A 13,051-nucleotide genomic window follows, 5' to 3' on the forward strand; every position below is an offset into this window, starting at 1 on the left:
TACCAATGCTCGAATGAAAACTATTGTTGTAGGTAAACTCAGTCAAAGGCAAATAACAATCCCAAGCACCTCCTTTTTCCAAAACGCAAGCTCTCAACAGATCCTCTAGTGACTGAATCGTCCTCTCAGTCTGACCATCAGTCTGCGGATGGTATGCAGAACTCAATCTCAACTTAGTTCCTAAAGCCCTCTGCAAACCTTCCCAAAACTTCGATGTAAATCTAGGATCTCTGTCCGAAACAATACTCGACGGAATACCATGCAAGCTTACAATCTTCTCAATATACAACTCGGCTAATCTTTCTAACGGATAATCCATTCTGATCGGAATGAAATGAGCCGACTTCGTCAATCTATCCACAATCACCCAAATAGCCTCAAGATTCTTACTTGTCTTCGGCAAACCAGAAACAAAATCCATACTAATACTGTCCCACTTCCACTCTGGAATAGACAACGGTTGCATTAGCCCAGACGGCTTCTGATGCTCAATCTTCGACTTCTGACAAGTCAAACAGGAATACACAAAACTTGCAATTTCTCTCTTCATTCCCGGCCACCAAAATAATCTTTTCAAATCATGATACATCTTCGTAGCTCCAGGATGAATACTCAAACCACTACGATGTCCTTCTTCCAGAATACTCTTCTTAAGTTCTATAACATCCGGAATACACACTCGATTACCAAATCTCAAAACACCATTCTCGTCAACTCCGAATTCACCACCTTGACCTTGATTTACTAAAGTCAACTTATCAACCAAAAGCATATCAGATTTCTGACCCTCTCTGATCTCATCCAAAATACCACTTGTTAACTTCAACACTCCCAGTTTAACACTATTGTGAGTACTCTCACACACCAAACTCAAGTCTCGAAACTGTTCAATTAGATCCAATTCCTTAACCATCAACATAGACATATGCAATGATTTCCGACTCAATGCATCAGCCACCACGTTTGCTTTACCCGGATGGTAATTCAAACCAAAATCATAATCCTTCAGAAATTCTAACCATCTCCTCTGTCTCATATTCAGCTCTTTCTGATCAAACAAATACTTTAAACTTTTATGGTCACTGAAAACTTCAAATCTTGACCCATACAAGTAATGCCTCCATAACTTCAGAACAAATACCACAGCTGCCAACTCTAAATCATGCGTCGGATAGTTCCTCTCATGAACCCTCAGCTGTCTCAAAGCATAAGCTATAACCTGCTTATTCTGCATCAACACACCACCTAAACCCAACAATGAAGCATCACAATAAACCTCAAATAATTCCGACGAACTCGGTAATATCAAAATAGGAGCAGTAGTCAACCTCCTCTTTAACTCTTGGAAACCTCCTTCACATTTTGAGTCCCAAACAAATGCTTGCCCCTTTCTAGTCAACATCGTCAAAGGTAACGCCAACTTAGAAAATCCCTCAATGAACTTCCTATAGTAACCAGCCAAACCAAGGAAACTTCGAATCTCAGCAACCGACTTAGGAGCTTCCCACTTAGATACCGCTTCTATCTTAGAAGGATCAACAGCAACACCACCTCTTGAAATCACATGACCAAGAAAACTAACTTCTTCTAACCAAAATTCACACTTAGACAATTTAGCAAATAACTGCTTTTCTCGCAGCACTCCTAAAACCACTCTCAAATGCTCAGCATGCTCTTCTTCAGATTTCGAATACACCAAAATGTCATCAATAAATACCACAACAAACTGGTCCAGGTACGGATGGAAAATCCTATTCATATACTCCATGAATACTCCAGGCGCATTAGTCACACCAAAAGGCATTACAGAATACTCATAATGTCCATACCTCGTCCTGAAAGCAGTCTTCTGAATATCTTCAGTTTTCACACGTATCTGATGATACCCAGATCTCAAATCTATCTTGCTGAACACACTCGCACCAACCAACTGATCCATCAAATCATCAATCCTCGGCAAAGGATACCGATTCTTGATCGTCACTTTATTCAGTTGCCTGTAGTCCACACACAACCTCATAGTACCTTCTTTCTTCTTAACCAACAACACTGGTGCACCCCACGGTGACACACTCGGACGAATAAATTTCTTATCCAACAGATCTTCCAACTGACTCTTCAATTCAGCTAACTCAACAGCAGACATACGATAAGGAGCCATCGATATCGGTCTAGTACCAGGTACCAAATCAATCGAGAACTCAACTTCACGCTCTGGCGGCAATTCATTCACTTCTTCCGGAAACACATCAGGAAAATCACACACCACAGCTAGATCGCCAATCACCAGTTTATCTTTAGCCTCCAAAGTCGCTAACAGCATAAACAACTCTGCCCCATCTGCTACTTCCTCCTTCACTTGCCTTGCTGATAGAAACAAACTCTTTCCTTCCTCAATCTCAGGAAATATCACAGTCTTCTCAAAACAGTTGATAGAAACTCGGTTAAACACCAACCAGTTCATACCCAAGATAACATCAATCTGCACTAATGGAAGACACACAAGGTCTATCCCAAAGTCTCTACCAAAAATACTCAATGGGCAACTTAAACAAACTGAAGTAGTAGTCACTGAACCCTTCGCAGGAGTATCAATCACCATACTTCCAAGCATCTCAGATATCTCTAACTTAAGTTTCACAGCACAATCCAAAGATATAAAAGAATGAGTAGCACCTGTGTCAATAATAGCTACAAGAGGAAAGCCATTAATATAACACGTACCTCGGATCAAACGATCATCTGCAGAAGTCTCAGAACCTGATAAAGCAAAGACCTTGCCTCCTGACTGATTCTCTTTCTTCGGCTTAGGACATTGTGGACTGATATGACCCAACTCTCCACAGTTGAAACAAGTCACAGTCTTCAACCGGCAATCTGCAGCCAAATGACCACCTTTTCCACATTTGAAACACTTCTTCTCGTTACTGGTACACTCATGGATACGATGTCCAGCCTGACCACATCTGTAACACTTAGCAGGAGCACTAGAGTCTCCCCCACTAGGCCTCCTCATCCCACTCTGCTTCTGAAAACCTTTGCCAACTGCATACGGTTTTCCACGATCCATCTGATTCTTACCCTTCCTATCAACCCTCTGCTGATAGCTCTCTGCTCTAGCCTTGGAATCCTGTTCAAAAATTCTGCAACAGTCAACCAAGTCAGAAAACACCCTGATCCTCTGATATCCAATAGCTTGTTTGATCTCGGGACGCAACCCGTTCTCAAACTTCACACATTTCGAAAACTCTCCAGCAGCCTCATTATAGGGAGTATAGTACTTTGACAGCTCGGTGAACTTCGCAGCATACTCAGTAACCGACCTGTTACCCTGCTTCAATTCCAAAAACTCTATCTCTTTCTTTCCTCTGACATCTTCTGGAAAATACTTTCTCAGGAACCTTTCCCTGAACACAGCCCAAGAAATCTCAGCATTCCCAGCAGTTTCTAACTCAGTGCGGGTAGCAACCCACCAATCATCAGCTTCTTCTGACAGCATATGTGTACCGAACCTGACCTTCTGGTTATCGGCACACTCCGTCACTCGGAAGATTCTCTCTATCTCCTTCAACCACTTCTGAGCACCATCTGGGTCGTATGCTCCCTTGAACATTGGAGGATTGTTCTTCTGGAACTCACTCAGTTGACGAGCAGCTCCCATTCCCACAACATTCGGATTTCCTCCAAGTACTCCAGCTAGCATACCCAGAGCCTCAGCAATCGCAGCATCATCTCTACCTCTTCCAGCCATCTCTTTTCTGAAAACCCAACAAACTAAAACAATAAGTACTGATAGGGTTACACAACACCTATCCCGTACAGGGAAACAGAATAATTACGATTCGACACGACCGACTATGCTCTGATACCACTAATGTAACACCCTTCTAAATACCCCAAATTATTATAATTAAAATAACAATGTATTCATCAGAGTAATTATGCCCCGAAGGGTGTCACACAATCATTTCACAAAAATCATTAAAATATTCTGTCATGCTCATTTATTTAATCAAAATAAGGTTCTTTGCATAATTCGCAGCGGAATAAAATTCAACTCAATGTACAACATGTAACACAATACATGTAAATCATCAACAACCAATATCAAATCGATTAAGACATCCCCTCCCGATGTTACATCTATCAGAGCATGACCCATAAGAACTACTCTAGACTCCAAGCATTAGCTTCTACTCAACTCATTTCTCGTTACCTGAAAAATGGGTGTAAGGGTGAGTTCCTCAATCAATATAATAAGCATTATAGAACAACATGTAATGCTAAGTAATTAACACATTAATTCACCCTAATCAGACTACACACTCAGCAACGGCAGTATCCGTTCAAACATCATATTCAACAATAACATATAGCATATATATAATCTCAACCATACTCAACATCAACAACACAACACACAACACACATATAATACTGGAATACATCCATTCATATTATATGCCATACATTTATTATGCAATGAGACTCTATGCATGCGGTACCGACTATTTGTGAACATATAGTTCAACCTCACCGTCCAAATCCAGGCACGGCTACCAAGCTCACTAGTCCCACTCATTTGAGACATAGTGACTCACTCACTAATTCCTCACCATGGGAATTAGCTACCACCCCAAATGGGCCATGAAATGCACGCTAATCACCTAGCATGCAAACAATCAACAACAGTCCAATAACGACTAACTCACTAATTCCTCACCATGGGAATTAGCTACCACCCCAAATGGGCCACATTGTGCAAGCTAGACACCTAGCAATTGCAACATCAACAACAATTTAAGAATAGACACATGCTCACACTCTAAGCCACAAACCAGTCTATTCACAAATGCATACACAACTGATACAATCACAGCATCATGCATAGCATCACACATCATTAACACATTTTATCACAACGGCATATCCTCATACATCATCAATACATGTATCAACCCATCATCAACACATGTATGAAACACTTCCTCAACACATGTATGAAACACCTCAGCAACACATGTATAAACACTTCTTCTGCCTTGCTCGCTAGGCGAGGCAGTGGCGAAGCTCTGGTTCGCTAGGCGAGCTCAAGGCGAACAGCTCCAGGAAATTGGTAAATTAATTCGCTAGGCGAGCTCAAGGCGAAGGTAATAGCGAACTCATTCTGTTTTGGTGAAAAACACAGCTAGCACTCACTCGCTAGGCGAAGCGCCAGCGAGTCCACAGCGAACATTACAGTAGCAAAACCTCTCAAGCTCGCTGGGGCGAGTTTGAGGCGCGTTCCTTCGCTAGGCGAAGGTTATGTTCGCTAGGCGAACATGACAGTTCACCAGACGCGTTTTCTTTGGGCAGGGATCTCATGTGCCCATCCCAGACCCTTCCCACTCAAACTTACTCGTCACCATTCATCACCAATTTATCGGTTTGATTACACACACAATTATCAATTTGATTACGGTTTTCACTCAACCTATTCATCACAAATTTTCAGCATTCCAAATCCCAATTAGGGTCGATTCAACGGTTTCTCACTACCCATTACATATTATCCCAAAATACCCATCAATCGACGATAAACCCCCCTTACCTTAACAATCCGGCAGAATCTTTGGGCTTCAAGCTCTCGTTCTCCAACCTTTGCTCTTCAGCTCCTCTTCTCTGCCTTTTTTCCCTTTTCTCTCACGATGCTTCTCTGTTCTGTTTTCACGTGAAATGCTTTTCCAAAATGAGAACTTTTCCTTATTCCAACACATATATATATTTTCCAAATAATAATAATTATTCCAAGATAATAATAATAAAATTTCTAATTATTCAATTAAATTAATAATTACATTATTAACTCAATTTAAATAATTATTTTATTATTATCGGGGTGTTACAAGCATACTCCTAATTATTCCTCTGTCGCCTTAGGGAATCACTTATGTCTTTCACGGTTCATTACCTACCTTCGATCATAAGTCGTTCACCCAGTGACATGTCAATTCCTTTGACATCTAAATACACTTTGTTTCGAATTCCATATATACCCTTTTAGGACGCGTAACGAAAAGTCCGCATTTCTGTCTAGAGTTGTTTGGTCCTTAACCCAAACATTTAATTCTTCCTTTTTAGCTAACACCCTGTATTGGTTAAAGTTGTTTCCCTCTATGGTAGAAATCTCATTTCTCTTATAGATTCCAATACACTTTCACCTTTCGATTTCAAACAATACTTCTTTAGTCACTTATCACCAAATATTCAATTTCTGTGACTTCGGTCACTTCCTTCCGTTCATCTCCACGATATATTCATAATCTACCTTCCTTCACTCCATGTGATACACCTTTATCTTTGAGCCAAATAGAATATACCTTTGTGCTCCATCGCGTACTTCCTTATGAACCAAGAGTTGTTTGGCCCTTAACCTAAACACCTAATTCCTCTCTTTTTGGTTGTTCCGATAAAGTGATACAACGTTGTAGGCCCTCACTTGTTGGTTCATACCTGTTTACTCTTGGGTTCATCTTTCACCCCTTGTTGGAGTTCAAATCATACAATTCTTTGGTTCAGACCATACTTTCTATCACTATTCTTTTCATCTCCTGCCTCTAGTTCTTTGAGCTACGGAGCTCTGAATTCCTCATTGCACTATGAGGATACGTAGGCATGAGGGCCCTAATCCTCACCGAGTACTTTATCTATTTATTTCCTTTCCTCGTTCTTTTGCGAGTAATCTTTAGATAACACCTATTCGTTCCCCTTGCATAACCGACTTCCTTACCCAACATATCTCTTCCCCCGGGGTTTTATCGATGTTTTCCCTTCCCTTTGGGGATAAATAAAGTTTGATGGAGACTTTTTTGTATGTTCGAGTGTGCGATACATTCGGGTATATTTCCGCTAGCTTCAGCATGATAATATCATATCATAAACATTTTTACAGTATCTTAGGGCCAAAAATTGGGTCTTTGATATTTAAGTCTCTTAAATCTTGTCGAGATAAACATTTTTCAGAGGTCTAATGCAATGAAGAAATAGGATAGGGAGGATACTGGAGCCCAGATTCTAGAGCTTATGACCACTCTTAAGGAGTGCAATGATCTCCTGGCTTAAGAACAACTAGAAAGGGAGAAAGTTCATCGGAGCTTCTTACGCGAGCAGTTCAACCTTGGAAGAGCTTGTGAGCAAATCAAGAATCTTAAGATGGGAATCTACATCCAAGCGTACATGGAATTGCAAAACGATTGCAGATATTGGGAGGAGAGATGTCATGGGGAATAAGCTTCAATAGCTCAAAAGGATTAAATTATCCATAACCTCCAAACCCTCTACAACGAGTGGAGAGGCAAGTATGCAAACATGACAGTCCTGACTAATTATGCCCACCAAGACTTTCCTGATAAGTTGAAAGAGGTAGATTTGATCATGTGTTCTGAGAACACCCTGATGACACTGAATTTCACCATATTTTCGACTCCGATTTCGCATGCATTTTAGTTGTTTTATTGTTATTTTGTTATGTTATTACTATGTTTTTCTTTGTTTTCCGGTTTTCAGTCTAATCAGAGCCCCGATCGAGAAAAGGAGTGAAAATCAGCTAAAAAGCCTAAAAAATAGAATTTTACACTTGTGGTTGGTGCCATGGGTCCAGCCATGACGTGTCCTAGTTCAAATCCTCCTCAACTGCCACATCTCCCACGATCTCCACTTGGGCGCCACAATTTACTCCTATGGCGGGCGCCATGATGTGGTGGCGGGCGCCACAAGAACAAAGATGTTTCCCTCCCAATTTCAAACTGAAGGGCACCCTTGTCATTTCCATTATTTTCCTTGCTTATAAATAGAGACTTGATTTCATTTGTTTCATCATCCAAACTTAGTTATAACTAGGCATATATCAGTATTGTAAAAGTGGTAATTGCTTCACATCGGAGTGTTGCCACAACTGTGTAATCGAGTCTGTAATCGAGTTTGGAGCACTTTGGAAGGAAGTTAATCCTGCCGCCATTTTCATTTCTGTTACGCACTTTATTCGACCCTCCGATTGGAGCAGGTTTTATTGCTTTACCTTTACTTTATTTATTTCCCGCACTGCCTTTATTTTGTTTATTTTCCCGCGCTGCCTTTACTTTATTTATTTCCCGCACTGCCTTTACTTTGTTTACTTTCCCGGACTCGCACTTTACTTTATTTATTTCCCACACTGCCTTTACTTTGTTTATTTTCTGCACCGCACTACTTTTATTTAATTTCCCGCACGTGCACTACTTTATTTAAATTAAAATGCATCTTTACTTTACCATGTCTAGCTAAACCTATAAAGGTTAGAATGTAAGGATCGTAATTGAACCGATAATCCGTACAATTGTTCGTAGAAACACTCTAGGGCTATTTTGACTCTCAACTTAAGTTTTCCCGCACTTAATTTCTGTTGGGTAAGATCGAAAGTCGTCCGACGTCTGTCTAAACTTAGTTGTTTTTAACTATTTCAAATACAGCGAAAGCGCTTTGTTTAGTTCATTAAGAGTTTTTAACTTAAAAAGAAAAGTGATTTTAAAACTATTTTCGGACGCGTTTATAAGTTTAGAGTCTGGTTCGTGAGAACCTCTTTTGGTTAAGAAATCCAGGTCAAAGTAATTTTCAACTTAGTCAAGGTACTATATATTCTTAAAATTAGGTTTACTACTCTAACGCAATGCACGCCTTTTTATAAGTGACAATAAGAGGGTTTGATTAGGGAGTACAACTCGGTTCTGAATACGCGAAAGCGACATTTCTCGTTAAATTGGTTCTTTTCAAAGTAGGAAACACTGCCCATAAGTAATTCTATTAGCAAGTACTTGGATTATTAATTGATTATGTGAATTACATTCGAACCTGTATTTATTAATTGAATTTAATTTAATACTTCATTTTTCATTGCGCACTCTTAAAAGCCCTATTTCAATTACCTTTTATATTACTCTGACGCGTTCGTATACTTGTGAAAAGTACGCATCAAGTTTTTGGCGCCGTTGCCGGGGACCAATTTCGTCAAATTTCGTACCCTGTTGTTATATCGTTTAGACTTAGGTTGTTACCTGTCGGTCAATGCGAAGGACTCGCAGCACCGGAAGCTTAGTATATCCTCTGGCGGAACCTGAACGTTACGCTCACGCACGTTTATTTTTCCATAGAATTAGGAGAGCTATGGCCGAAGATCAAAATCATAGACCTCTTAAGGACTTCGCTCAACCATCCAACAAAGAACCTAGTTCTAGTATAGTAAACCCAACCATCCCAGCTAATAATTTCGAACTGAAACCCTCCCTATTGCAACTAGTGCAACAGAGACAATTCGCAGGTCTCGCTACTGAGAACCCAAACCAACATTTAAAAATATTTCTCCAATTAGCAGACACTTTTAAAACCAATGATGCTTCTCCTGAGGCAATTCGTTTAAGATTATTCCCTTTCTCCCTCAGAGATAAAGCCCTATCATGGTTAGATTCCATTCCACCCAATTCCATAACAACTTGGGACAACCTTAGAAAAGTATTCCTTGCTAGATACTTTCCCCCAAGTAAGATTGTCGTTCTTCGAAACCACATAACCAGATTTACCCAAAACCAAGGAGAATCGATGTTCGAAGCTTGGGAGAGATATAAAGAGCTGTTAAGAGCATGCCCTCATCATGGTTTAGAAAATTGGTTAATCATTCAGACCTTCTATAATGGACTTCACTATAACACTAAGGTGACCATCAATGCTGCCGCAGGCGGTGCACTGATGAACAAACCTTACCCTGAAGCTAGTGCCCTCATCGAGGATATGGCTCAAAACCATCAATCATGAGGAGTTGAACGAGCGACAGTTGAGAAGAAGGAAGCCCAAGGAGGAGTACATGAGTTAAGCTCTATAGACATGATGCAAGCTAAAATGGACGCGTTGGCCCTCAAGGTCGAGCATATGTGCATAAACCTGAATACTGCAGCTGCAGTCTCGTCGGATTGTGAGATATGTGGAAGCAAAGGACACCAGTCTGCAAAATGCAGTCTCTTAAACGAAACCAAGTCTGAGCAAGTGAACTACGCCCATGGGAACCCATATTCGAATACCTACAACCCTGGATGGAGGAATCACCCGAACTTTTCCTATAAGAACAATAACCCTATCCAAAATATTGCACCTCCGAGACAACCAGGTTACCAAGCCCCAAGACCAAATCAAACTATGCAACCTGTGCCACCAAAGCCGAGCCTTGAGAAAATTATGGAAAATTTTATCACTGCTCAAACCCAACAAAACAAAGAGTTCATGAACCAAAACATTCACATTAACGAACTGATTACCCAGTTAGGAACCAAGGTTGACCAAATAGTTACTCACAATAAAATGCTTGAAACCCAGATCTCTCAGATAGCTTTAAACCAAGCCCCCCAGACTACACCTGGAGGACAGTTCCCTGGACAACCTCAACAGAATCCGAGAGGACAAGCCAATGCCATTACCCTACGAAGTGGGACCGCTTATGATGAGCCATTTAACTCAAGATTGAGTGAACCCAAAACTTCTAAGGAATATACCAAACCCACAGACGAAGTAAAGGAACCAGAGGAATCTGAAAAACAGGAAGGTCAAGAAAAAGGAGAAGAACCTAAAGACAAAACTTATGTACCACCCCCGCCATACAAACCATCGATACCATATCCGCAAAGACTCAAAAAACCCCAGATTAATAACCAGTATCAGAAATTCATTAAGGTTATAGAAAAACTTCACGTAGAAATCCCTTTCACATAAGCCATCACCCAAATACCTTTTTATGCAAAGTTTCTCAAAGACATCCTTACCAACAAACGTAGACTCGAAGATCCGAAGCCCTTGGAATGCAATTCTATTTCCGAGAATAAGTTAGCCAAAAAAGATAAAGATCCTGGAAATTTCTCCATTCCTTGTCTTTTGGGAAGTCATGTCATCGAAAAAGATTTTCTAGACTAGGGAGCTAGTGTAAGCTTAATGTCTTTAGCAGTTTGTGAGAGGTTAAACTTAGGAGAATTACAACCTACTAAGATGTCACTTCAATTAGCCGATAGATCTGTCAAGTATCCGATAGGCATATTAGAAGATGTCCCTGTTAGGATAGGTCAGTTATTTATCCCTACTGATTTTGTTGTCATGGACATCAAAGAGGATAATGATATACCAATCCTTCTAGGTAGACCATTCTTATGAACTGCAGGAGCCATAATAGATGTCAAGAGAGGAAAGTTAACCTTTGAGGTAGGTGACGAGAAGATAGAATTAATACTTTCGAAATTTCTTATGGAACCTGTGATGGGAGACGCATGTTATGCCATAGATATCATTGATGAATGCGTTAGGGAATTAGAACAAGAAGAAATCATAAAAACAATTAAGTTGTCATCAACTCTCATACTGGAAGATGATAACTTTATGAAGCCCTACATCGATGATAACCTTTACGAATGTTTATCCCTTACCCCAGATCCTATGCCATGCCCTAAGAAACCAACCTTAGAACTTAAGGAACTGCCTAAGAACCTGAGATATGAGTTCCTCGATGAAGTGATGAACCGTCCAGTTATAGTCAGTGCTACCTTGAGCCAAAAGGAAACAGACCAACTCTTAGATGTTTTACGAAGATATCCCTCAAACTTAGGATATAATATCTCTGATCTGAAAGGTATAAGCCCATCCGTATGCATGCATCGGATTTTGCTCAAAGAAGATTCAAAACCCTCAGAGAACTTCAGAGAAGAATAAACCCTATAATGAGGGATGTTGTCAAAAGAGAAGTTCTTAAGTTACTTGAGGCAGGTATAATCTATCAGATCTCGGATAGTAAGTGGGTGAGCCTTGTGCATGTAGTACCTAAAAAGGGAGGCATCACACTAGTGCACAACGATAAAGGCGAACATGTAGCAAAACGGATAGAATGAGGATGAAGGATGTGCATAGACTACAGAAAGTTAAATAAAGCAACCAGGAAGGATCATTTCCCTTTACCATTTATAGACCAGATGTTGGAGCGTCTAGCCAGACACTCCTACTTCTGCTATCTAGATGGATACTCAGGATTCTTCCAAATACCTATCCACCCCGAAGATCAAGAGAAAACTACCTTTACATGCCCTTATGGAACTTTTTCCTACAGGTGAATGCCATTCGGACTTTGTAATGCCCCAACTACTTTCTAACGCTGCATGATGTAAATCTTTGCAGATTACCTAGATGGTATCATGGAAGTATTTATGGATGATTTCTCGGTTTGCGGATTAGATTTCCACAATTGTCTTGCTAACCTTGAGAAAATCCTGGAGAGATGCGTGGAGGTGAACCTTGTGCTAAACTGGGAAAAGTGTAATTTCATGGTCACCGAAGGGATTGTTTTAGGACATATAGTTTCCGAAAAAGGGATTGAGGTAGATAAAGCTAAGATAAAAGTTATAGAGAATCTAAAACCACCCAAAACTATCAGAGAAGTCCGAAGTTTCCTTGGACATGCTGGATTCTACCGGCATTTTTTCAAGGACTTCTCCAAAATAACTAAACCTTTAACTGGCCTTTTAATGAAAGATGTTGAATTCATTTTCGATGAAAAATATAATGAAGCATTTAATCTTTTAAAGCAAGTGTTGATCTCAGCACCCATCATGCAACCCCCTGATTGGTCAGAACCTTTTGAGATAATGTGCGACGCTAGTGATTATGCTGTTGGAGCCGTTCTAGGACAAAGGAAAGATAAAAAATTACATGTGATTTATTATGCAAGTAGAACCCTAGACGTCGCCCAACTTAACTACGCAACAACTGAAAAGGAACTACTAGCTGTAGTTTTTGCTATAGACAAATTTAGATCTTATCTAGTAGGAGCCAAAATTCTAGTTTACACCGATCATGCTGCCATTCGTTACCTATTAAGTAAGAAAGATGCCAAGCCCAAGTTACTCCGATGGATTCTGTTACTAAAAGAGTTTGATTTAGATATCCGTGATAAAAAAGGCACTAAAAATGTAGTAGTTGATCACCTTTCTAGGCTAGAACACCTAAAACCAGATCA

The 13,051-nt window shown here is 40.2% G+C and overlaps 1 non-coding gene across 1 annotated transcript; it reads right to left on the minus strand.

Moving 5' to 3' along the window:
* Nucleotides 1–9,561: 9,561 nt before the first annotated feature.
* On the minus strand, nt 9,562–9,668 carry LOC127077016 (small nucleolar RNA R71). The gene has a single exon (XR_007787005.1). It is a non-coding gene; the product is annotated as a small nucleolar RNA R71 (small nucleolar RNA).
* Between the last annotated feature and the right edge of the window lie 3,383 nt (nt 9,669–13,051).

This window comes from Lathyrus oleraceus, chromosome 4, assembly GCF_024323335.1.
Source record: "Lathyrus oleraceus cultivar Zhongwan6 chromosome 4, CAAS_Psat_ZW6_1.0, whole genome shotgun sequence".
Taxonomy (NCBI): Eukaryota; Viridiplantae; Streptophyta; class Magnoliopsida; order Fabales; family Fabaceae; genus Lathyrus; species Lathyrus oleraceus.